This window comes from Microcaecilia unicolor, chromosome 10 (assembly GCF_901765095.1).
Source record: "Microcaecilia unicolor chromosome 10, aMicUni1.1, whole genome shotgun sequence".
Lineage (NCBI taxonomy): Eukaryota > Metazoa > Chordata > Amphibia > Gymnophiona > Siphonopidae > Microcaecilia > Microcaecilia unicolor.
In genome coordinates this window covers 23,126,441-23,152,556 of record NC_044040.1, presented here as the reverse complement: position 1 = coordinate 23,152,556, position 26,116 = coordinate 23,126,441, and the positions used below count along the sequence as shown (strand labels likewise).

At 41.0% G+C, this 26,116-nt stretch overlaps 1 protein-coding gene across 1 annotated transcript in view; it reads right to left on the bottom strand.

Moving 5' to 3' along the window:
* The window catches only part of PPP6R2 (protein phosphatase 6 regulatory subunit 2), a 194,663-nt gene extending 183,493 nt beyond the window's left edge, over window positions 1–11,170 (bottom strand). The window contains 1 exon segment of the mRNA XM_030215776.1: window positions 11,031–11,170. The gene's annotated coding sequence lies outside the window, so the exon portion shown is untranslated.
* Between the last annotated feature and the right edge of the window lie 14,946 nt (window positions 11,171–26,116).

The window sequence follows — 26,116 nt, the reverse complement described above, 5'->3', positions numbered from 1 at the left end:
ACTTCGATCTTTCAGTTGTTGGTAGCCGGTGTAGTTTTGTAAGGTAAGGTGAGACACTAGTGTATCTATTCAGCTTGATGTTCTGTATAATTTGTAAGTTTTTTTTGGTATTTGCTCTTAATGCCCAAGAATAGGGCATTACAGTAGTCCAGGTGTGGAAAGATAAGCATTTGTACCAGTAACACAAAGGCTTTTTGATCAAAGAGTGACCTGATCAGGCAAAGTTGTCTCACATAATTTTCTTCCATAGTTGGTTGATATGGGATGTGAACGATAGGGAGGAGTCAAGGATGACTCCAAGCACTCTAGCTTCTGATTCGACTGGGAAAGGTGGTGATGTTGGATAGCGTTGGTAAGGCTGGAACCTCAATTCCTTGATTCCAGAACCAGAGAATCTTATTTTTTGGGGTGTTCAATTTCAGTTTGTTTGCTGGGGGCCAGGTCTGAATGGCATTCATCCCGATCACTGCCGCTTGGATTGGATCTTGTTGCGAGGAGGTAAGTGGTAGAAGGAGCATGATGTCATCTGCGTGTGACAGTAGTAATTTTCCTGATCCCAGATGTACGGAGCTCAGGGAGGACATGAAGAAGTTAAACAAGACAGGGGAGAGTGGAGAACCTTGGGGGACCCCACATTGCGGAATTCAGTATTTGGAAAGGTTTTTGTTTTGTTTCACAGAGTAGCTTCAGTTTAAGAGGAATTCATTGAACCATTTGAGAACTGATCCGGTTATCCCAATCTGGTTCAACCGATCCAGTAGTAGTATGTGACCCACCGCGTTGAACTCTGCTGAGATGTCGAACTGAAGTAGTAGAACCAGCTTACCCCCAGTTGAAGAATCAAGCTGTTTGCTGTATGAAGCTAATTTGATGCAAAGGTCTAAAACATGCTAAAATGGAGCTGCCAATAGAACTCAAATGAAGTTTGGAAAAGGCTATACAAAAATTCCAGTGCATTTCAATATCCCCCGGGGTACTATCAGGTCTGTCACTGTAACGCACAAACAGATGGACACTACAGCTCCAAAATCAGGAGCTTGGCTTAAGAAAATTGCTGAGGAAGGTCAATATGAGGCCTAAGATTATTTTAAAACAGGAACCACCAATTTCCAGATACCAGATCGGTACGATGCCTAGAACTTGCACCCTGATGACCAGATTTCGTGTTTCTGAATCTTTTCCTTTTGCAGAACTGCCTCAGAAATAATGCATCTCCCAGTTCCATACAACGATTCGGCTCTAAGTGTGAGCTACATACTGCGGGGAAGTTCAGGAAGTCTTGCGGGACTTGAAACCAGCACAAGTTTCCTGTACCGTACAGCTCAAGATTACAGGGAGGTGAACAGCAGTACTGAAGTGGGAGATACATTATTTCTGAGGAAATTCTCCAAACAGCAAGGCAAGAGGAATAGGCAGAAGGCTCCCAAGTACATTAGTTGCCTAGGAGTAATAGACATAACAGCAAGAGAGACTGACTAAAGGCTAGGTGGGGGTTTGAGAGAGACACACTGGTGGGGATCCAGGACACAGGGATACATGAACACAGCGTGTGTGCTTCACCTGTTAAGGGAGTCCTGTCACATAGTCTCCCTTCCCAAAGCATGCTGTCAGCTGATGGCTTCTGCCAGTAATTTGCAGAGGCACCTTAAGGAGCTGATTACGTTTCTTTGCCCACAGAGATAGAATAGGAAAAGAGCCTTAGTAAATCAGTTTCTAAAAAAGCTACTGCTGATCTGGGAGAGGAGGAGATTCTCTCCCTTCCACCCCCCCCCCCCAAAAAAAAAAAAAACTTGACTGGGGATAGTACTGGAGGGATGGCGAAAAAGAGAAACAAGAGAAGTCTCTGCTGCTGGCTCCTAGATATAATGAAAATCTGTTGAGGCCTGATTTAAAAGCACTACAGAAATAACTGCCAAGCTTAGGGAAGTGTTGACTGTTCAACAATTTCAAGATTACCTCCATAAACATGGCCCATATGGGTGGGTGGCAAGAAGGAAGCCACTGCTAAATAAAAGCTACATGATGTGTTGCATAGCATCTGCACAGAACACTTAAGGGATACTACATGGGAGAAAGTTTTGCAGTCTATGAGTCCACTAGGGACAGAGAAAATACCTTATAAAGCATATAAGTGTAAACCACTTTGATTGTACCACAGAAAAGTGGTACATCAAATCCCATTACCCTGAAAAGACCAAAGCAGAGCTTTATGGTGTAAATGCTAAGAAAAGTGTATAGCGTAAAACATAAGTACATAAGTACATAAGTAGTGCCATACTGGGAAAGACCAAAGGTCCATCTAGCCCAGCATCCTGTCACCGACAGTGGCCAATCCAGGTCAAGGGCACCTGGCACGCTCCCCAAACGTAAAAACATTCCAGACAAGTTATACCTAAAAATGCGGAATTTTTCCAAGTCCATTTAATAGCGGTCTATGGACTTGTCCTTTAGGAATCTATCTAACCCCTTTTTAAACTCCGTCAAGCTAACCGCCCGTACCACGTTCTCCGGCAACGAATTCCAGAGTCTAATTACACGTTGGGTGAAGAAAAATTTTCTCCGATTCGTTTTAAATTTACCACACTGTAGCTTCAACTCATGCCCTCTAGTCCTAGTATTTTTGGATAGCGTGAACAGTCGCTTCACATCCACCCGATCCATTCCACTCATTATTTTATACACTTCTATCATATCTCCCCTCAGCCGTCTCTTCTCCAAGCTGAAAAGCCCTAGCCTTCTCAGCCTCTCTTCATAGGAAAGTCGTCCCATCCCCACTATCATTTTCGTCGCCCTTCGCTGTACCTTTTCCAATTCTACTATATCTTTTTGAGATACGGAGACCAGTACTGAACACAATACTCCAGGTGCGGTCGCACCATGGAGCGATACAACGGCATTATAACATCCGCACACCTGGACTCCATACCCTTCCTAATAACACCCAACATTCTATTCGCTTTCCTAGCCGCAGCAGCACACTGAGCAGAAGGTTTCAGCGTATCATCGACGACGACACCCAGATCCCTTTCTTGATCCGTAACTCCTAACGCGGAACCTTGCAAGACGTAGCTATAATTCGGGTTCCTCTTACCCACATGCATCACTTTGCACTTGTCAACATTGAACTTCATCTGCCACTTGCACGCCCATTCTCCCAGTCTCGCAAGGTCCTCCTGTAATCGTTCACATTCCTCCTGCGACTTGACGACCCTGAATAATTTTGTGTCATCGGCGAATTTAATTACCTCACTAGTTATTCCCATCTCTAGGTCATTTATAAATACATTAAAAAGCAACGGACCCAGCACAGACCCCTGCGGGACCCCACTAACTACCCTCCTCCACTGAGAATACTGGCCACACAATCCTACTCTCTGCTTCCTATCTTTCAACCAGTTCTTAATCCATAATAATACCCTACCTCCGATTCCATGACTCTGCAATTTCTTCAGGAGTCTTTCGTGCGGCACTTTGTCAAACGCCTTCTGAAAATCCAGATATACAATATCAACCGGCTCCCCATTGTCCACATGTTTGCTTACCCCCTCAAAAAAATGCATTAGATTGGTGAGGCAAGACTTCCCTTCACTAAATCCGTGCTGACTTTGTCTCATCAGTCCATGTTTTTGTATATGCTCTGCAATTTTATTCTTAATAATAGCCTCCACCATCTTGCCCGGCACCGACGTCAGACTCACCGGTCTATAATTTCCCGGATCTCCTCTGGAACCCTTCTTAAAAATCGGAGTAACATTGGCTACCCTCCAGTCTTCCGGTACTACACTCGATTTTAGGGACAGATTGCATATTTCTAACAGTAGCTCCGCAAGTTCATTTTTTAGTTCTATTAATACTCTGGGATGAATACCATCAGGTCCCGGTGATTTACTACTCTTCAGCTTGCTGAACTGACCCATTACATCCTCCAAGGTTACAGAGAATTTGTTTAGTTTCTCCGACTCCCCCGCTTCAAATATTCTTTCCGGCACCGGTGTCCCCCCCAATCCTCCTCGGTGAAGACCGAAGCAAAGAATTCATTTAATTTCTCCGCTACGGCTTTGTCCTCCTTGATCGCCCCTTTAACACCATTTTCGTCCAGCGGCCCAACCGACTCTTTGGCCGGTTTCCTGCTTTTAATGTATCTAAAAAAATTTTTACTATGTATTTTTGCTTCCAACGCTAATTTCTTCTCAAAGTCCTTTTTTGCCCTCCTTATCTCCGCTTTGCATTTGGCTTGGCATTCCTTATGATCTATCCTGTTACTTTCAGTTGGTTCTCTTCTCCACATTCTGAAGGATTGTTTTTTGGCTCTAATGATTTCCTTTATCTTACTGTTTAGCCACGCCGGCTGACGTTTAGTCTTTTTTCCCTTTTTTCTAATACGTGGAATATATTTGTCCTGAACCTCCAGGATGGTGTTTTTAAACAGCATCCACGCCTGATGCAAGTTTTTTACTCTGCGAGCTGCTCCTTTCAGTCTTTTTTTCACCATTTTTCTCATTTTGTCGTAATCACCTTTTCTATAGTTAAACGCTAGCGTACTTGATTTCCTAGTTTCACTTCCTTCAATGCCAATATCAAAACCGATCATATTATGATCACTGTTATCAAGCGGCCCTCGTATCGTTACCCCCTGCACTAGATCATGAGCACCACTAAGGACTAAGTCTAGTATTTTTCCTTCTCTTGTCGGCTCCTGAACTAGCTGTTCCATGAAGCTGTCCTTGATTTCATCAAGAAATCTTATGTCCCTTGCGTGTACAGATGTTACATTAACCCAGTCTATATGCGGGTAATTGAAATCCCCCATTATTATTGTGTTGCCCAGTTTGTTTGCGTCCCTGATTTCCTTTAACATTTCCGCATCCGTCTGTTCGTCCTGGCCAGGCGGACGGTAGTACACTCCTATCACTATCCTTTTCCCCTTTGCACATGGAATTTCAATCCACAGTGATTCCAAGGAGTGTTTTGTTTCCTGCAGAATTTTCAATCTATTTGATTCAAGGCTCTCGTTAATATACAATGCTACCCCTCCACCAATCCGATTCACCCTATCACTACGATATAATCTGTACCCCGGTATGACAGTGTCCCACTGGTTATCCTCCTTCCACCAGGTCTCAGAGATGCCTATTATATCTAATTTTTCATTTAGTGCAATATATTCCAACTCCCCCATCTTATTTCTTAGGCTCCTGGCATTCGCATATAGACATTTCAAACTATGTTTGTTGTTCCTAAGTACATCATGCTTAGTACTTGACAGTATTAATTGGCAATCTTTTGTCTGATTTTTATTGTTATTTAAAGATACCCGATCTACTACAATCTCTTTTGCAACCTCACTATCAGGATACTCTATCTTCCCTGTTATGGTGATATCTTTGAAAGATACCTTATCCCGAACCATGCTCTTTTGAGCGACTGTCGGCCTTCCCCCCATTTCTAGTTTAAAAGCTGCTCTATCTCCTTCTTAAACGCCGATGCCAGCAGCCTGGTCCCACTCTGGTTAAGATGGAGCCCATCCTTTCGGAATAGGCTCCCCCTTCCCCAGAATGTTGCCCAGTTCCTAACAAATCTAAAGCCCTCCTCCCTGCACCATCGTCTCATCCACGCATTGAGACTCTGGAGCTCTGCCTGTCTCTTGGGCCCTGCGCGTGGCACAGGTAGCATTTCAGAAAATGCTACCCTGGAGGATCTGGATTTCAGCTTTCTACCTAAGAGCCTAAATTTTGCTTCCAGAACCTCTCTCCCACATTTTCCTATGTCATTAGTACCCACATGTACCAAGACAGCCGTCTCCTCCCCAGAATACCACCCTGCTATAATCTCTATTGTAAAGCATGGTAATGGCAAGCATTACGTTGGAAGGATATGACAGCAGAGGAAGGAAACTTGTGAAGATCAATGAAAAAATGGATGGTGCAAAGAACAGGCAGATCCTGGAGGACAACCTAGTCCAGTCTGCCATACACCTGGAAATAGGGGGGAGATTCATCTTAGAGCCATGACAATGTGCCATAGCACAAGGCAAAGCAATAATGGAGTGGCTCAGCAAGAGAAAATTAATATCCTTGAATAGCCTAGTCACAACCTGACCTGAAACTGACAGAATATTCGTGACAAGACTTGAAGACTGATGTTCACAGATCATCTCCAACCAACTTGAAAAAGCTTCTTGAGCTATTCTGCAAGAATGGGCAAAATTTGCATCTTCCCACTGGGCACAGTTGGTAGACACTTATCTTCAATGACTCCTGGCTGTTACTGCTGCAAAAGGGGCTTCCACCCAGGATTGCATCAAGTGGTGTAAACGCAGTCAAGACTTTTTGGTTTCTTAATATTTGAATATTTCTGAAATGTTTCTTTCATATTGAAAGTGCAGAGTGTGAAATATGTTCTCAACTCAATGCAGTTGACTTATATATTTTAGACACAATATAGGTCACCCAAAGTTGAGTGCACAAATTTGGGCATGGTTCCCAGATCCACACAAACTAATTACTGAGCAATTCATCAATAATTGATGTTAACTGGCAGTCAATAGGGTTTACGCATGATCTGTCTGCGCCCTATTCTATAAAATGCATGCTTGAATTTTATAGTGTGCAACTCAAAATGGGTTGTGGCCATGGGAGGGTCAAGGATGTTCCCAGAAATTAGGCACAAGGTTATAGAATAAGGTCATTTATGCACCAGCATTTACACCAGGTTTCAGCAGATGTAAGCACCGTGCCCAAAGTTAGGCACAAGATCCATGCTAAGCTAGTATTCTATAAAGGGCACTGTACGTAGAGAGACCTTTGCAGAATACTAGTTGAGTGCAGATCTTTCCAGCACCTAAATTTAGTGCCATTTATAGAATCCCCCTCCCCTTCCATAATATCAACAGAGTTGGAAGCCCAAAGAACACTGTTGAACCATATACATTTAAACAAAAACTCATGCCAATTTTCAAATAACCACTCAAAAATCAATCCTGGTCTCAAAGAAAATGCAAGACTGAATTAAGATACTATGTAGAAATAAAATGAAAGGAAAGCAAGATTTTTTTTTTTTTTTAAACAAGCTTTCAAAGGCACATTCTTCTTCAGGTCAGTAGACTACCACAGCAACCACACTATTTTATCCAAGACTGAATTAAAGAATTGTAAAACTCAAGAGTTCACAATTTATTATAAGTTATTTATACAACCAAATTTTGAGTAACAATGATTACAAGTGCTGCCTGATTTTAGCCTGCGATTAGCAATTTTGAGTTGCATATATATATTTTTGATTGGATCTCATCATCTTCAATCATGATCAGCAAAATCCAAAAATCAGTCCCTCTACATTTATTTAACATTCGTATGGGTCTTTACTAAAGATTGGTGCACATTATTTGCCAAAGGACCCATTTTACTCCTATGGGCTCTGTAATAACATGTGCTAACCTTTAGTAAAGAACCCTTAGTCCAAACAAGACCATAAAACCCCTAAAACAACTTTAGAAGTTTATTTTTATTTATTTTTGTTACAGTTGTACCCCGTGCTTTCCCACTCATGGCAGGCTCAATGCGGTTTACATATTGTATACAGGTACTTATTTGTACCTGGGGCAATGGGGGGTTAAGTGACTTGCCCAGAGTCACAAGGAACTGCCTGTGCCTGAAGTGGGAATCAAACTCAGTTCCTCAGGACCAAAGTCCACCACCCTAACCACTAGGCCACTCCTCCACTCCAAGTTGACATACACATTTAGATTATCTAACTACTAAGGTGGAAAGTCTAGCTATCAAATTCACAATTTCATTTATTTGCCAGTTTCCAACAGAGAAAAGGAAAAAACAGAACAGAACAATAACTTAACCAAGGGCATGCACAGTATTAAGACCTAAGTCTAGAAATGAAAAACAAGATAAGACTCTGATCAAGGCAATTCAGTTTGACAGCATGGGGAACAAAAGTAACAAATTTTTCCTCAGCCACCCAGGTCTGCAAAAGGACCTGGGCTTGATTCCTAGGCAGAGGTCCTGCTTTCTTTGGGTTGGCTGGGGTTGCAGCATTCAAGTGCATGGGAAAGAGCAGGGAAGGGGGAGTAGTGAGTCATCACCCTATAGTGAAATGGTAGACTTTAGGCTCACAAATGCATGGTTCCTAAAGCAGCCTGGTTTACAGTCCCTGGCTTAGGGCTATCACTGCAATGACTGAACTGAAAATAATTGGGAGGGGGACTGAAGACACAAAGAAAAATATCAGGATGGTTGCATGACTTGGGGCACAAATTCCAGTCCTGGCTGAGACTGAGCTAGAAGTCCACAGGAGGAGGAAGAGGAAACAATCAAGTAAAAATAAGCAAATAAAAACAAGTTCTTCAAAGTTCATTGCTCTAACCACTAGACCAATATTTTTCAAACTCATGACTTGGAACTGTTATGTGGCATGCCATAGACTAGCTGACTCCTGCATCTTACCAATTCCTCAGGTTTTGCAATAGGGTCACTAATTTATGCTGTACCCAGTGGTGTGCTGGAGCAGGCTCTCACAGGCTCTCGAGAGCCGTTTGTTAAGTTTTTAAGAATGTTGGGAGCCAGTTCTCCATGGCTACTTTAACAAATGGATCCCAAAATGTGGGCTTGGGCCCCTCCTGAATTCTCTTTTACTTTGCTGGCAAGAGAGAGCCCCTTGTTAACAATTTACCAGCACACCCCTGGCTGTACCCATAATTCAATGACCACCAAAAGGGTGAATAAACATGTAGATAAAAGGCGAGCAGGTTGATAATGTATATCTGGATTTTCAGAAGACATTTGACAAAGTATTTCATAAAGACTTCTAAGGAAATTAAAAAGTCATGGGCTATGAGGCAGTGGTTAAAAGACAGAAAGAGTAGGGTTAAATGGTCAATATTCTCAGTGGAGAAGGGTAAATAGTGGGGATCCCCATGGATCTGGGTGGGGACAACTGCTTTGTAACATATTTCTAAATGATCTGGAAACAGGAATGAAAAGTGAGGTGATCAAATTTACTGATGACAAAGCTATTTAAAGTTGTTAAATCACAAGTGGATTGTGAAAAACCTCGAGAAGCTTAGGTTACTGGGACACTCAACACTCAAATAGCAGAGGACATTTAATGGGAGCAAGTGCAAAGTGATGCATGTAGGGAAGAGGAATCTAAAAACTATAGCTATATGATGCTCAGGAAACAGATTTAGGCATCATCATTGATGATACACTTAAAGCCTCTGCTCAGTATGCAGTAATGGCTAAGAAAGTACTCCTACAAAGTAGTAAATGTAAAACAAATTGGAGAAAATATCTTCTTATGTACCATGTAATTAAGCCCTGGAATTCATTGTCAGAGAATGTAGTAAAAGTGGTTAGTTTAGCAGGGGTTTAAAAAAATGTTTTGGACACATTCCTAAAAGAAAAGCCCATAAATTAAAATCCACTGCTTATTCCTGGTATAAAATCTGTTTTACTCTTGCCAGGTACTTGTAACCTGGACTGGCTTCTGTTGGAAACAGGATACTAGGCTTGATAGACCTTTGGTCTGTCTCTGTATGGCAATGCTTATGTAGTTATGTAAAAGGTAAAAAGTATTTTAAAAACCTTTGGTGCAAGCCAAGCTTTTTTTTTTTTTTAATAGAGCAAAAAGTTAGTTTTCCTTCTTACTTTGCTCGACTCACTTTTTACAGCATTTTAGACTGTTTTTGGCTTTTTCATCTTTTGTCTATTTCAAATTTGTTTGCCCCTTTCATATTTTTTCGTTGTTGTTATTGTCTTATGTATTAGAGCTTTTTTGTATTTTTTTCTTATTTTTCTTTCCCCTTCATCTCCTCTAAGCTTGCAGGCTCAGGCCCTCCCCAACAGCAGCAGCACCTCATACTGGGTCCTCCCAGCCTGGCCCAAGGACGTACCAACCTATATATTCCTAGAAATTTTCCACCTATGATAATCACTGAAAAGTGCATAACTACTGACATTGTATGGAACCATGTCAGTGAGATGCACAAGGTTAAAGGAGTAGACAGCAAATAAGCAGTGAGGTGAGAGTATACGTATATAAAATCAATGGCTCTCAGCCCAGTCCTCGGGCACACTGAGTTTCAGGAAATTCACAATGAATATGCATACGTTTACATACACTGCCTCACTTTACAGTATTTTTTTTTATTTTTTGTCTATTAGATTGTAAGCTCTTTGAGCAGGGACTGTCTTTCTTCTATGTTTGTGTAGCGCTGCGTATGCCTTGTAGCGCTATAGAAATGCTAAATAGTAGTAGTAGTAGTACTATGTAAGCCACACTGAGCCTGCAAATAGGTGGGGAAATGTGGGGTACAAATGTAACAAATAAATAAATTAAATAATACAAATTACACCTTCCTGGCCACAAATAATTGGGGATGCTCAGCACCCACTGCTCCCACATAGCTATTTCCTACAACACTTATTCTAGCATATTAAACATTACGTCCTGAAAATTCAATAGCTGCTGCTATAAACCACTACACTGTCTCGAACGGAGTTCAATGCTAACAGTCAAGGCCTCTCTATTAATAAACGTTCACTTCCTGTAAGAAGATATGCAAAAACAATATATGGACTACTATACAACATGTAGCTCTTTACACCGGTACCTTGTCGTTGCTAATGAACTTTGCAAAGTGATTTATAAAGCAGAGCTGAATATATAAAACCGCAATAATACCTACAAAGCACCCAATGTATTCGTTCAATCAAGTAAAATTAACTCTGATGAGACGAAATTATTGTAATTCACAAAAACAAAAAAACATTCCACGATGTCAAACATGAAGCTAAACAGAAACTTCGAACCCACTCCTCTCCTTTATTTTTTTACCCGCACCAACCGAGGCATGAACGTATTCCAATGCCCTGAAATACAGATCAGTCAGACGGTTCATCCCGTGGGGGGGGGAGGGGGAAGAAGCCACCCGGGCCCGAACCCGACCAAATGTTCTGCTCCTCTCCTCTACGCTGTCCCAAAAAAGCCAATAAGCACCTACAGCACGACACAGATACCTGCGCTCGGGTGTTGAGCTTGCGAGACCAACAGCCAGATGAACGCGAGGACCCGGCAACGTTACCGAGCGAGCAGCTCCCCCACCAAATTTAGGCTCCTTTTTTTTTTTTTTTTTCCACCACACACAGCTCCCGCGATTGCCAGAAAAATGGGACTGTGGGGCGAACGCGACGCTTCCGCGCATGCGCAGCAACACGGGACGTCACGCGCCGTGGAGCGACGGCCGCTTCCGGTTCCGCAGTCACGCGGTGCTGCGCATGCGGCTTGTCCAGAAAAAGGCGCAGAGTTTGGAAAAGGCTAACGTACGTTGGTGGGTTTCCTGTTTTGGAGACGGACGAAGAGGCGTGGAACCGTGGTGGGGGGTTTGTGGGCTCTTTATTGGCGATGTAGCCTTATAGATTGATGGGTGGTTGTGCCTGTGCTTATGTGTAGAAAGCGAAGGATGCTAGTCTTTTGAGGAGAGGGAAACGGGGGAGAACAGTGTTTCTGAGGGGCGTAACCAGGCAGTCATTTTGTCCACTGTACTCTTGTCTCTTTAGCAGGGCCCAGTGGTTCTTAAGCTGGGATATGGCGGTTGGTGGTGTCGTTTTTGTAGGCTCTCTTGCTGTGTCTGAGAGGTCTTCTGATCTGCGATGTTAGGTCTTGTAACCCTGTACAAATCAAAATGCGTGCGAGAGAAAGGTGCATAGTTTATTTTATTTTTGTTACATTTGTACTCCGCGCTTTGGCAGGCTCAATGCGGCTTACATGGGGCAATGGAGGGTTAAGTGACTTGCCCAGAGTCACAAGGAGCTGCCTGTGCCTGAAGTGGGAATTGAACTCAGTTCCTCAGGACCAAAGTCCACCACCCTAACCACTAAGCCACTCCTAATTTATCCTAAGTATGTTCCTGAAACGATGCTAACAACAAATCAAGCGGAAGATATCCAGAAAGACCAGACAAGTCATAGATGTTAAAAGCCAAAATGATTTATTAGGGCCCAACATGGTCCGTGTTTCGGCTTAAAAGGCATTCCTCAGGGGTCTTCATATTGGCATATATGGATAATCCTTCTAAAAAGTTTTTATGAAATGAGACGATCTGGACAAAACACATGCGCTAGTGCTATCCAAATGCAGCCTAGTTTCTCAAGTGATTTGGACTCTCCTTGGTTTTCTTCCTGAAACGATGCTGCCTGCCTCTCTCACACCTCCACCCTGTGCATAGGAAGTGTAGTCTCTTGTAGGTTTGGGCACAGCAGTACAACAGATTTTTTGGAGACTGAAATTATATCAAAATCTGCTTTAATGGCACGTAAGGTATAAGCTATTAGTTGGCTTGCGATTCCCATGCTACCTACAGATTTGGAATTTGAGATTTGTCTCAATTGAGTTTTCAAAAACCGGATATAAGAAAACTCTACACCCACAAGGTAAGCTATAAAAATCTGGCTGTCAAGACTAGATTAAGAGTTGAATCAGAAATGGGTATTATACATGGTGTCTGGAAGAAAAAAAAAAAACAGGACCCCCAACATATTTCCATATAACCCAGACACATCCTACTGCAACAGAAACTTCTGCCTGAAATTCAAAACGTTTTCAGGTGCTTTTATTTTTTCATCATGTTGGTGCTCCAGCGCTGCTAGCTTCCAAAATAGTTGAGCTCTTAAACCCTAGAATTCATTGAACCCACAGCTTAGTGGCAGAGAAAACTTCTTGAAGGTGTTAAGGATGAAGGAGGACACTTTGAAAACAAATTATGAATTAACTAAGAAAAAAGTATATTAATGTATTTTCAAAGGTCATACTAGATGTTTAAAAGCAATTGTAAAGTATTTTGAAACTATGCAAGGGGCCTTTTTTATTTTTTTGTCAGGATAATATGCAGATCATGCATATAGAGCTATCATCATGGAACTCCAGACATTCTTAACATACTTAATGGCTATCAATAAGTCCAATTGTAGTTTCATAGCATCCATCAATTAGTCCAAATATACTTTCTTAGCGTCATCTTCCACCGTTCTGAACAAATGGGTGGTGGTTCCTTCCTACCAGCAGACGATGGTAGAGAGAACTGAATTCTACCACTGACCTCACCATATAAGCCAAGTAGATTAGATTGAGACAGGAGCACCATCAGCCTAATTAGCCCATTATGTGAGCTGAATCCAGTAGGCGGAGCTTAATGCTTTTTTTTTAGCTCACCCAAAACAATAGCAAACACTATTGAAGACAAAGATTATTAAAAATAAGACTTCCTATGTGTGGTCCATATTTTACAGCTTCCCATATCGTAGATATATATATCCTGAAATAAAATTGAATATCACTAAAATAGTTTAAAATTATTGTATCTGGTAGAAACAGCAGTAATAAACTCTGTAGTTTGTGTTCATTTTTCTGCAATGTTCTATAGAATACAACATCTTCAAGTGAGGGTATCCTGTTCATCTTAACTGTTGTAATCTGCCTTGGGAAGCCTGGTGTGTTAAAGATTGACTATATTGTAATTAAATGGAAGTAAAATTAGTCTCATTTCATTGGGATGGAATCACATCTTCACCTCATCTAAGTTTACATTTTAGATACACATGGATTCTGTTTTAAGCATGTTTCAGTGCCAAGTGGTGGTTTTATAAGTCAAAATAAAAATATTTTTAACAAATAAAGATCTTTTATTTGTTTAAAAATAACTAAATGGGCTATAAGCCCCTAATGCAGTTCATTGGTTTTCTTATATTTTGTTCTTGTGCTGACTTCTGTTCCAAAACTTAAAACCCTTATCTCTGCTATCTGGTCGATTAATAAAAGGAGCTTATTGTGAACACAGTTCACCCCAAAAGGTTGTTTTGTGGTTATACATGAGGCAGTGTGATATTGAATAAATAAGTGTATGTTTGTGTTCCTAGTTCAAAGTACTTAAACTTATAAAGTTACACAGTAACCTATGGAACTTTGTAAGTCTAAGTGCTTTGAAAACAAGTCCCATGGTATGGTTGCATTTTTCAATATGGTAATAGTAGAGCTCAGCTAAGGAACTGGTTTTGAGTTAGTCCTCACTGGATGAAACTTGCTTTCCTTGTGCCATCACCATCCAGCTGGATAGGCAGTGCCATAAACGGTGGAGGATAAAGGATTTTATTTTTTGACATTTATATCCCACATTAGCCAAAGCAATTTCAGGTTCAGTGTAGCTTACATTTGAAAATACAGTGAGACAGAATAATAGAATTCAGTAATATTGGTGCAAGTAGAAGGATATGTCTGAAACATTTAACAAAATTGAGGTTAGCATATCTACCCGACTGGCCGTTTGACTGTCCTGTAATGATGCCGCATGCTCAGAAATCATAGCCATAAGTATAGACAGTTATTCAAACGTTATCACATGCATACAGGCATCCATACACACATTCCAAAATTAAAAGACAACTTCTACAGAGTTTATCCACAAGTTTAATTTTATTTCCTCGTTTCCATCTTTCAAAATTCTAGATAGCAGATGTACCAAGATTAGTAGTACCCAAAGCAATCCAAAACACAAAATGTGAGAAACACAGTTTAAATCTAATTGTTGTCACCCTTAGGATTCGCCTTTAGGTTTAAAAAGCAATCAATACCCTGTGCATGTAAGGTCTGGATAAATTATTTAAAACCAAGTTTAAAGCAAATGCCCATAATATGTAATACTTGGCTTCCTGCTCTGTGAATATTACATCACAACGGATTTATTTTCCACTGAACATAATTAACTTTGTATGAACTTGGTTGCTGATAGTGTGCTGAACTGGACAGTGTTGGCACATCTACTGACTCTGCACAGAACTTCTGCCTGAATTAAGCTCTTCCCTCATTATTTAATACCTCTCTGTGAAATAGTAATTTAAAAAAAAAGTGCATTTGTATAATATACCACTGCATTCCACAAAACAAGTTCCCACATACCATCTTTTTCTTTTGATGTACGCACAGGAAAAAAAGATGTTAGATGCTCCCAGGTTTCAACCTAATGAATGTTTTTTTTTTTGTTTTTTCTTAATTGTACTTATAGTAACTCTGTTTGACGCCTGATTCTCGTGCCCTTTTTTTTTTAATTTATTTATTAGGATTTATTTACAGCCTTTTTGAAAGAATTCACTCAAGGTGGTGTAGAGTCAGAATAAATCAAACATAAGAAATAGACAATACAGCAGTAAAAATATTCAAATAACTGCAACACTTGGCATAGTATACTACTTACAATGTCAACACTGTATGTAATAGAACATTTTAATAGACAGCATAGGGTATAAGCAGAGAAGGAGCATACAGATAGGTAACGGAGTAAGAGGAGTGAGAAAATAAGGTAACTAATTTAAAGAAAGTTGCACATGAGGTCAGAGAGATGATGTCTGTTTTGGTGGCTCTTTACTAGGTGAAAACATCTCTGCACGAATACAGGGTCCCCGTATAACCAGCCCCTCCAAATGACAGAATGAATACGATTTAGAACTAATTACTACTCTGATGAAAATTATACTTCCTGTGTATATATCCATATGCTGCACAAGCCAGCATGTAAAAATATAAGTGAGATCAAATAAAAATGCTACCAATAATAAAGAACAATAATGTGACTGCATCACATAGATTTGTTTGCTTTGGGTGTATGGGGTAACAGCTATGCAAGGCGAGACTAACCTGCTTCGCTTCAGCTTTTTGATGTCGGGCTGTCTCCTGTCTCAATAGAAACCTCCTTGGTATCATCAGCTATTACAGGGTGTACCACAATCTAGTATATTTCTCTACCTTTGTCAGTTGTTGCTCGTGTCCTTGGCCTAACTCCAGTGTGTTTGAGCCTAACAGCCGTTCCAGGTTCACGATCTCTGTACTTGGTCAAGCATGGAGTTAAGCTCCACAGCCCTGTTTTTTCTGAATACCATGCAGATCATGCATATAGAGCTCCAGCCATACTTAACAACCATTGATAACCATTTGTTGCCAGAGAGTGTGGTAAAGGCGGTTAGCTTTGCGGAGTTTAAAAAAAGGTTTGGACGGCTTCCTAAAGGAAAAGTCCATAGACCGTTATTGACTGGACTTGGGGAAAATCCACTATTTCTGGGATAATCAGTATAAAATGTTTTGTACTTTTTTGGGATCTTGCCAGGTATATTGTGACCTGGATTGGTCACTGTTGGAAACAGGATGCGGGGCTTGATGGACCAGTATGGCAATACTTATGTACTTATAAGTCCAAATATTCATAAGTACAAAAGGTAAAAGTCCATAATTGTTCTCCATCTTAAATTTGGAAAGCATTATGCAGTACAAAAGGAAGGAATGAGAATTGAGCAGTATCTGGAGAGAAAAAAGCAACAAGTTACTAAATGAAATAAAATACTCCTCAACATCAGATTTGCAAACAAGGAAAAAAGTGGCAAATGCAGCAGGACATAAAAGGTTACTTCAGAAACTAGCAGCAGATCAGAACCTTACACAGTAATGATTAAGAAGGAGTGCGCTTCAACTTAAAGATTGATTATTGTAGCACAGGCCAGTGATTCAGAGTCCTGGATGAATTCTGTGCAGAGCAGAATCGGGCAAGTCAAATGAGCTGTCCATAAAAGGCTATCAGAATTTTATTAAATTGTCTGATGTGCAGGTAGAAAGAGGCCTTATGGTTATTCATGTGATCATAAAGAGAGAGAGAATGTATTGGCAGCAAGCAGGGGTGGGGTCAGCGTCCATGTTGGCCCATATACTGGGAAAGAGGAAGGCGGGAGTTGGTGGGTTAGTATCAGTCCATGGAAACTGAAGGAAAGGGCAATATCAGCACTATGGGCCTCAGCCCTTGCCTGAAGGAAGGAGACAAGGTTTAGAATTAAATAAGCTGAATTAAGCTTGAAAGAGTGATAGATAGTGATGAGGGTAAGGCTCGAGAAGGGGGGAACAGAAGGAAGGGTTTAAATCCAAGTGGGGGACATGGTCCAAGGCTCAAGAAGACTAGAGAGGGTCAGATTGAGGATGAGAGGTTGGCGGCAGAAACAACAAAAGCTGATGGGGGGGGGGGGGGGCAAAGAGCATATGCATGTGGTCAGGACTGAAAGGGGAAGATAGTGAAGGGAGGGGTCCAAACTTCTGAGTGGGCTAGAAAGGAGAATAGAGGGTTCAGGCCTCAGAAGAACCTAGTGAGAGAGGTGGATAGTGGCGTGAGTTAGGCCTGAGGGGGAAGAGAGTGAAGGGATCAGCCTTGTGATCTACTCTTGCAGTGTACTTCTTGGGGGATTATCTGAGTGATTTTTCTGTATTGGATTTTAAATAACTGAAAAACTGATTTATATTGTGTTGCATTGATAAATACAAAGTATGTAGGGTTTTTTTTGTGTGTGCAGAATTCCCCCAGGAGTAAACATTGAAAAAATTAAGTCAGTCATATTCTGCAAAGTTTAACTGGAAGCGGTTATGCAGCTCACAACTGATTGTGACATGCATATAGCAGAAGTCCTGAACACAGAAAGGCATAAGAAGGTTGCAATGCTAATACACTGAAAATGTAAATACTAGCATATCTTAAAAAAAAAACAAAAAACACTGGGAACACAACACTGAACTGTGAAAAAAATAAACATCCTTATCTGGGCTCTTCCCATTCCTGCTGATTAAGCTTAAAGGAAGGTACCACACGTAGTAAAGGAGAAAGGCATGAGAACTGTTGGTTCCAACTGCCTAGTCTTTCTACTGTGTGGAGAAGATCCTCAAGTACCACCAAATGCAAACACAGACCAAGGAAATATAGTAGAATACAGAAATTGCAGCACTAATTTAAGTTCACCTTGATGTGATAACCATATTGTATTTCATTTTCTGAACTCTGGAAGGAAGCTCCTTTTCACCTAGTGCAAGTGCTGTTCTTAGACTTTCTGACTTCTAATTCTCATCTCAGACGTGTTCTGACTTAGATGTATGCAAAATGAGTCCTTTTCTAGTCAATACCCCGTGTGACGTTTAGGAGTAAATATTGGACCAAATGGCTACCTTTCTTAAGTTTGGATGGGTGGACATGCTTGCATAACTTTTAAATGGGTAAGTAGTAAACCTATTGAAATTCTATCCATTCAGCAGCTGAAGTTTGCTGCTGAACAAATTTAAACAAACAAACAAAAAAAAAACTACTGCCTCTACTTATACAGCCAAATTGTGGCCATATAACCCAAGAACTAGCCAGAGTTTGACTGTAAAAGGGTGACAGATTTTCAGCCTCATTCACTTAGGTGCCATTGATCAAAACTTTGGCACTGTACGGAACAGCACAGGAAAAACAACACCCTAGTGCTCAATGCTAATGAGATGCAAATGTAGGCGTGCTCATAGCATTGAGCATTAGGAAGCTGTTTAGAACTTAAAGGGGGTATGGTGCCTGGGGCATGCGCATAAGAGCAGTGCGTAAGGGGGGGATGGGACTTATATAACACCTTTCTGTGGTTTTTCCAACTACATTCAAAGCAGTTTACATAGTATATACAGATACTTATTTGTACCTGGGACAATGGAGGGGTTAAGTGACTTGCCCAGAGTCACAAGGAGCTACAGTGTGAATTGAACCCAGTTACCCAGGATCAGAGTCCGCTGCATTAACCACTAGGGGAGCAGAAACGTGGGAAGGGGGAGGAGGAATAGCTGCGGGTTGCAGTTCACCACCCTGCCCCACAGAATGCAGAGTTTAGTTGAAATACCTCGTTTTCTGCTGCTGAAATCGGACAGCAATAATCAAGCAGGTGCGCCTTACAAAAATATTGTTTGTGAATCCTTGGATTATCTGTCTGATTTCATCGTCAAGAAACAAAAGCTGTTCTCTCTCATTTTCCGTGTAATAAGATTCCTCGGATGCGATGTTCAGCTGTCAGTAGCATTATTCCAAGGTTACCTTCTCACAAATCCTCTTGTCAACCTTTATGCCAGCTCTGAGCTGGCGTAGGGTTTGCAGCAGGAAGAGCGCCCTTGTTTGGCATGCTTTCCTCTGTGCAGTGGGGAGGAATAAGGAATGACCTCATCAGCATGCATTTGCATGTTCGCAGTGTGAGCCAACGAGCTCGGTTCATGCGCTTGTTGGCTTAAGTTCTATCTCATTTCCTATGGAATGTGCTACTGTTTGTTTTATAATGTTTACTCTTTTTCTGTGTAAACGCGTGAGTTAGGGTGAGGTGAAAATACAAATGTACATTTACTTTGGTATGTAGTAGTTCTTGGATTACTTAGTTGCAGAATAATAAACAAACTTCAATTTAAAAAAAAAAGTCTGTTCTACTGCCCGGTCAAGAGACAGAGAAAACCTGCCCATTGGTCTTGTTTTTCACTTTCTGAGTTGGTGAGTGCTGTGCTTCAATTCAACTGTAAGTACTTTGAGGAAGGTTTTCATTATATGTAATTTTGTAGTAAGACACCATAAACATACTAAATGAAAAAGCAGAATCTTAATGATTTGTATGTATGTTGAACTGCATGCTGGTATGTAATGTTGCTTTAATAAACTAATCTCTGAACACTGCGTGTAAAAATACAAAGGCACTGTAGAAGAAAGGGGTTTGCATTAGATCACACTATGCTAAACATCCAGCCCTCTGTTTTTGGCACTGAATTTTTTTTTTGAGGTTTTGGTTTGTTGCAAGGGAAGTGGATGATCATTTTTTATCTGGATATCTGCGCTTCAGTATTCTTATTCTTGGCTATGGAAGACCTAAACAAAATGCATGCAGGCGCTGTCATGGTGATATAACCAGATAAAACAGTAGTAAGGGAAAAGTGCCGATGTACACTGATCCTCAAGCTTTCTCCACTACAAATATAAGGCTGTATACTTTTTTGCTTGAAACATTCCATCATACTCATGCTTTATTAAATCCTTCTTGAACCCTCTTGAGCTCCTGAAACATCTATGCATACTGAATGGTTTCCTGCTGTCCTCTAGTTTTAACTATCAGAATTATGTAATGTAGTAGATGATGGCAGATAAAGACCTGTATGATCCATCCAGTCTGCCCAACAAGATAAACTCTCTTTTAACTAATATTGTGTATAGCATTGTATGTTTGGCATCGTCCTTATCAAAGTGGACATAATTTAAGTGCATTTTTACTAAAGCTTAGCCAGTGCTAAATACTAAAGCACGGGGGAGGGGTGTGTGTGTGTATATATATATATAATATGTATATATATGTACTACTAAAAAAGGCCCGATTCTGGCACAAATAAAATGGGCGCTAGCAAGGTTTTCCGCGGAGTGTGTATGTTTGATAGAGTGACTGTGAGAGAGTGTGTGTGTGTGACAGAGTGAGATTGGTTGCGAGTGTGTCTGTGAGAGAGAGTGTGCGAAATGAAACGGGCGCTAGCAAGGTTTTCCTCGGAGTGTATGTTTCATAAAGTGTGTGTGTGAGAGATGGTGTGTGTGTGTCAGAGAGAGACAGAGTGTATGTGTGTGTGTGTGTTTGTGTGAGAGGCATAGTGTATGTGTGTGTGAGACTGAGCGAGAGGGACAAAGAGAGACTGTGTGTGTGTGACACAGAGAGAGTGTATGTGAGAGACAGTGAGTGAGTGACAGGTCTGAGGGCCCACCCATGTCCAGTGACCCTCCTCTCCCCCTGCAGCATCCCTCCTGTCTCCCCTGCAGGCACGCATGTGCAGCAGCCCTCCTCTGTCCCCCTGCAGTGTTCCTTCTGTCTCCCCTGCCCGCCCCTGCAGCCACCCATCTGGTCTCAGGACCCCCTCCCCACCTCCCTCTTCCCTTCAGCCATCCATGTCCAGTGCCCCTCCCCTCCCCCTCTCCAGCCATCCATATCCAGCGACCCTCCCCTCCCCCTCGGGCACATCAACCCCCTTGCCACCCGCAGCCGCCAATACTAACGCTGTCAGGCCGCTGCTGCTTCTGTTGAGCAGCAGTGGCCAGTACAAAAAGACTTGGGTGATGCACCGAGGGGGGGGTAGGGGCTTGGGTGATGCGATTGGCTGTGTGTCTGTGCTCTGCCCTCAACGTAATCACGTTGTGATGCAATGGCAGGGCAGACACTCATAGAGAAAAATTGATCTACACAACTACAAATTTAGAATGGGAGATTTGAGGCTTCATTGGAACATTGGAGGTGCGTTTTATATAGAGAGATATTGTGCCAGTTTCTCTCATGTATATTCCATGTAGATATCCAGAAAACCTGACTGGCTGCGGTTCCCCCAGGACAGGTTTGAGAAGAACCCCTGTCATAGAGATAAGGAGGTGCTAGATGAGGGAAGTATGCCTTATAGACCTGCCCCAATTGGTGGTCTTTTTTGTAAATAAAAATGATTTCCAACCCCTGGATACATATGCATCTATGTTGGTTTCTAGCTGTGTATTTGTCTATTAGTATGATTTATGTGTGTGTGTATTTGCAGCTGGAGTGAGAATCTGTAACCAGAAATGGAAAGGACTAGTTTGAAAGGAACAGTTTTTCTGTGTATCGCTGTTTCAGTGTTACAGCTGCTTGATTTTGAAAATGGGCCACATCAGACTGAGAAGAATAAGTTCTGCAAAATATGACCCATTGCATTTTAATGGATGAAGCATTTCAGCTTGTTCAGTATAAACATAAATACACACCCAAAAAAAAAATACAGACAGGGACAAAGATGTGCACCTACACGCACAAACTCAATGTAAAACTAAGCTTCAAATTAATAGCTTCAGTGATTATAGAGCAAACACTATCTTTTCAAGACCTATATCATTTTCTGTACCCTTCTATGCACCCCTCTAACTATACATGCTTTCCTAATAAGAAAATGGATATAAAAAAAACAAATGACCGCACGGGTGTGGCTATGTCGAGGGATACTTAGATGGTGACTCCAGCTGTGATGACCTAGGGTCAGTATCGGGCCAACTTGTATGGTCTGTGTCCTGTGTATGGAATCCGGTTTAGGATGGACTGGAAAGGACTTAGTAACTTTAGTGGCTGGAACCTGAGGACAGTGCTAGGCAGATTTCTATGGTCTGTGTCCTGCAAATGACAAGACAGGCAGGCATGAGCTTTGACAACAACTCCAGTAGCTGGAACGTAAGGACCGGGCCAGGTGGACTTCTGTGGTCTATGATCAAGTATTTTACATCACATTCATTAATTTATCCTAATGACCCAAACTAATTCTATGAATCCTACTACCCATCACTTATACAGGAGACAACGACAATGTCCTTGGCTATCTTTCCAACCAAAATTCCATTTGCTTATCCTGTAACCATCCCTCTTCTACCCTTGCTCATACCTCTCCTACTCCACCCCTCTCCCTCTTTACCTACCTATCACTTTTGTTATTCTGTTATATTTAACTTTTATTTTCTCATCAATATCCTGTAATCCCTATTACTATGGAAGCCGCATTGAACCTGCTTTGAGTGGGAAAGCGCGGGGTACAAATGTAGTAGTAATCATAATAATAATTTATTCATTAATTCATGAGGGTGACAGTTGGGCAGACTGGATGGACTGTTCAGGTCTTTATCAGTTGTCATTATGTTACTAGGGCCTTCAGCGCTTTACAAATCATTTTCAGCAGTTTTGCCAGAGAATTGGTTTTTCTGGAACTTCTGATAATATATATGTGCTATCTGAGTTGCTTCCTATGCTAGAAGCAATTGCTGGTGCCAACAAAACAGATTAGGGCTCATTTTCAAAGCACTTAGACTTACAAAGTTTTGTAGGTTACTATGGTTTTCATTTTCAATGCACATAAATTTACAAAGTTGCAGAGCAACCTACATAACTTTGTAAGTCTTTGTGCTTTGAAAATAAGCCTCCATCTAATTTTGTAGGTCTAAGTGCTTTGAAAATATGCCTCCACACTTGCTACTAAAGATATTGTAAACATCAATGTGATGCAGAACAGATAATCTAGGTTTGGAATTATTCTACTCTCAAAGCAACATTTTAATTTCATAACATACTTTGCAACAGGAAGATGCACACATTTGCTTTTCAGTAGTTCTTAGTTTTTATAACTTGAAAAAGATGAAAACCTGAGTTGATAACATAAGGAACTGGCTCGGCAAGTCCAGGTCTACAGCTGTTATGGGTTTTAGACCAGACAACTAACATAAAAGTTGGGTCATGCCAAAGGTCTATCTACTACTACTACTATTTATCACTTCTATAGCGCTACAAGGCATACGCAGCTATAGCCCAGTATCCTGATTCCAGCAGTGGCCAACCAAGTCACAAGTATCTGGCAGAATCCCAGGCAGCAGCAAGGTTCTATGCGGTTTTACCCACAGAGGTAAAGCAGTTGTTTTCCCCAGGGTCTGCCTTAACAACAGCTTTGGAGTTTACTTCCAGGAATTTATCTAAACCTATTTTAAAGCAAGCTGCACTACTACTTTTACCATATTCTCTGGCAAAGAGTTCCAAATCTTAAATATGCATTGAGTGAAAACATGGTTTTAAAAGCATTACTATATAACTTCATGGTGTGTCCCCTACCATTTGTATTTTTTTTAAGAGTAAACAATTACATAGTAAACATAGTAACATAGTAGATGACGGCAGAAAAAGACCTGCACGGTCCATCCAGTCTGCCCAAGAAGATAAATTCATATGTGCTACTTTTTTTTATTTGTACTGTCCTCTTCAGTGCACAGACCATATAAGTCTGGCCAGCCCTATCCCCGCCTCCCAACCCCGCCTCCCATCCACCAGCTCTGGCACAGACCGTATAAGTCTGCCCAGCACTATCCCTGCCACCCATCACCGGCTCTGGCACAGACCTTATAAGTCTGCCCAGCACTATCCCCGCCTCCCAACCACCAACCCCGCCTCCCAACCACCAGCTCTGACACAGACCGTATAAGTCTGCCCAGCACTATCCCCACCTCCCAACCACCGGCTCTGGCACAGACCGTATAAGTCTGCCCAGCACTATCCCCGCCTCCCAACCACCAGCCCCGGCACAGACCGTATAAGTCTGCCCAGCACTAATCCCGCCTCCCAACCACCAGCCCCAGCACAGACCGTATATGTCTGCCCATACTAGCCCCGCCTCCCAACCACCAGCATTTATTTATTCTACTCTATTCAGGATTTTTAGATCTCATAATATCCTCCTTTAGCCGTCTCATCTCCAAATGGAAGAGCCCTAACCTCTCTAGTCTTGCCTTATATGAGTCATTCCATCCCCTTCATTATTTGGTTGCCCTTTGTACTTTTTCTGCAAACTGCTGTATTTAATTGACTTTTAAAAATTTTTTATCTTTAACAAGGAGCTTTGACACAATTAATTCAAAACTGGCAAAGTTTAAGAGTCCCTACATCTAGTCCCCTTTTTCGAGAGTACAGCATTATAAAGATAATGTATGTACTGAGCAACACTTAGATAATATTTCTGATATTCGATATATCAAATAATAAACTTGGAAAAAGATATTTTCTATAAGATTTAGGACTTTGAGTGTGTCGAGAGAGAAGTCTTCTGTTCTCTCCCTGGCAGTGTGTTTGTTAGAACCTTGGGGCTTCCAGTGCAGATCTCAAGAGTCAAACAGCCTTCAAGTTTACTGCATCTAGAAAAAAAAAAGATCCAAACTATGGAGACATTTTGTTAAAAAAATATATATTTCTACATAGCTTTAATAACTGAAACAGTCAAGAAAAGTCTCTGATAGCTTTATTTTTTAATATGCCAACAACATAGACTACCTCTAGCTTTTGTCTGAATGATCATTTGAGAGAACACATTCTTTTTTATTTAAAATGCTTCCTGCTAAACAATGCAAGTAATTCAATTGCATTCATAACCTCACAATTTTTAATTTTGTAGAAAGCTTTCATCTTTATCATAATCAAGTGCCACCTTTGATATGAAGGCTGGCAATTGCAGTATCATTTCATAATTCCTGTATTGTGCATGCTTTTTTTTCCCCATGATCTGTATGCACATTTCACTTATGCATCCTACCACTGCGATGGCTGCAATCAGTGGCTTTTTCTTTATATCTTAAGTTCCTCCTGCTTCCAGAAAATTTTTTGTTGTTGCTTTACTTTCACAATTCTTATTACTTCTGTTGCATACAGTGTCTTGTAAGTCTTCACACCCTTGTACATTTTTCACATGGCTTCTTCTAAAATACTACAATTCAAAATGCCTCTTTTTTTTGTAGCTCAATTATAATCAGGTAATATATTTGCAGAGTAAAACCACTCCAGATCAAATTAATATAAATATAAAAAATATAAGCACCTATAAGAAACAAGAATGTTATTCTGAACCTGGCAAAAATCCTCAATTTGTACAAAACCCAAGGTGCAACAGGAGCAACAAAGAAGGCATTTACTTTTCAAGCAAGAAAGCTGCTCCACCACCCTCAAAAGGCCCAAACACAATTCAAAGTGAGCATTACAGTAAAAATTAAGCTTCAGACAAGGCAGCTGTCCCTATAGCCAATCTCTTAGAGGCCAAAAAGATGATTTAGTACACTCAAAGAAAATATATTTCACAGACTGAAAATTAACTATACATTTAAAGGAAATTTGAGGAAAAAAAATGCAGCTCCTAATTGAAGCACTCCAGGCCGCAAAAAGAGAAACTGCTTCTGCTTCTTTTGTGTGTCACTAGCTATACCTGTAAACATATGAATCTGTACGTTTATAAACAATTGGTTTTGATTCCTAAAAAATAACTAAAACAATCATTCTTTATCCAAACTTAAGGGCAAAGTTACAATCAAAATGGCAGATACCACCTGTGTGCAAACTGATGTCTTCAGAAATGCAGTAGCATTCTGAGAACCATTTCAGTACCTCCTTGTTCTTGAGACTGACAATTTCTCTTTTCTGAGAGTAAATAGTAGACGTGCTGAAACCATCAGTAGGTGAGGAAAATTCAGCAACGTAAGGGACCTTTTTACAAAGCTACAGTAAGAACTAATGTATGCTTATTGCAGCAAAAAAAATGATATACTGCAGGGCATGCTGATGTGTCCTATGGCAATTTGGCCATGTGCATGTGCTATCACATGCTAAACAAAAAAAAATTGGTGCAGGGGCGTGTTCTGCTCTAATCAGTGCAGCTACATGCCCATGTACTAACCAATCAGTGCATGCTTAGC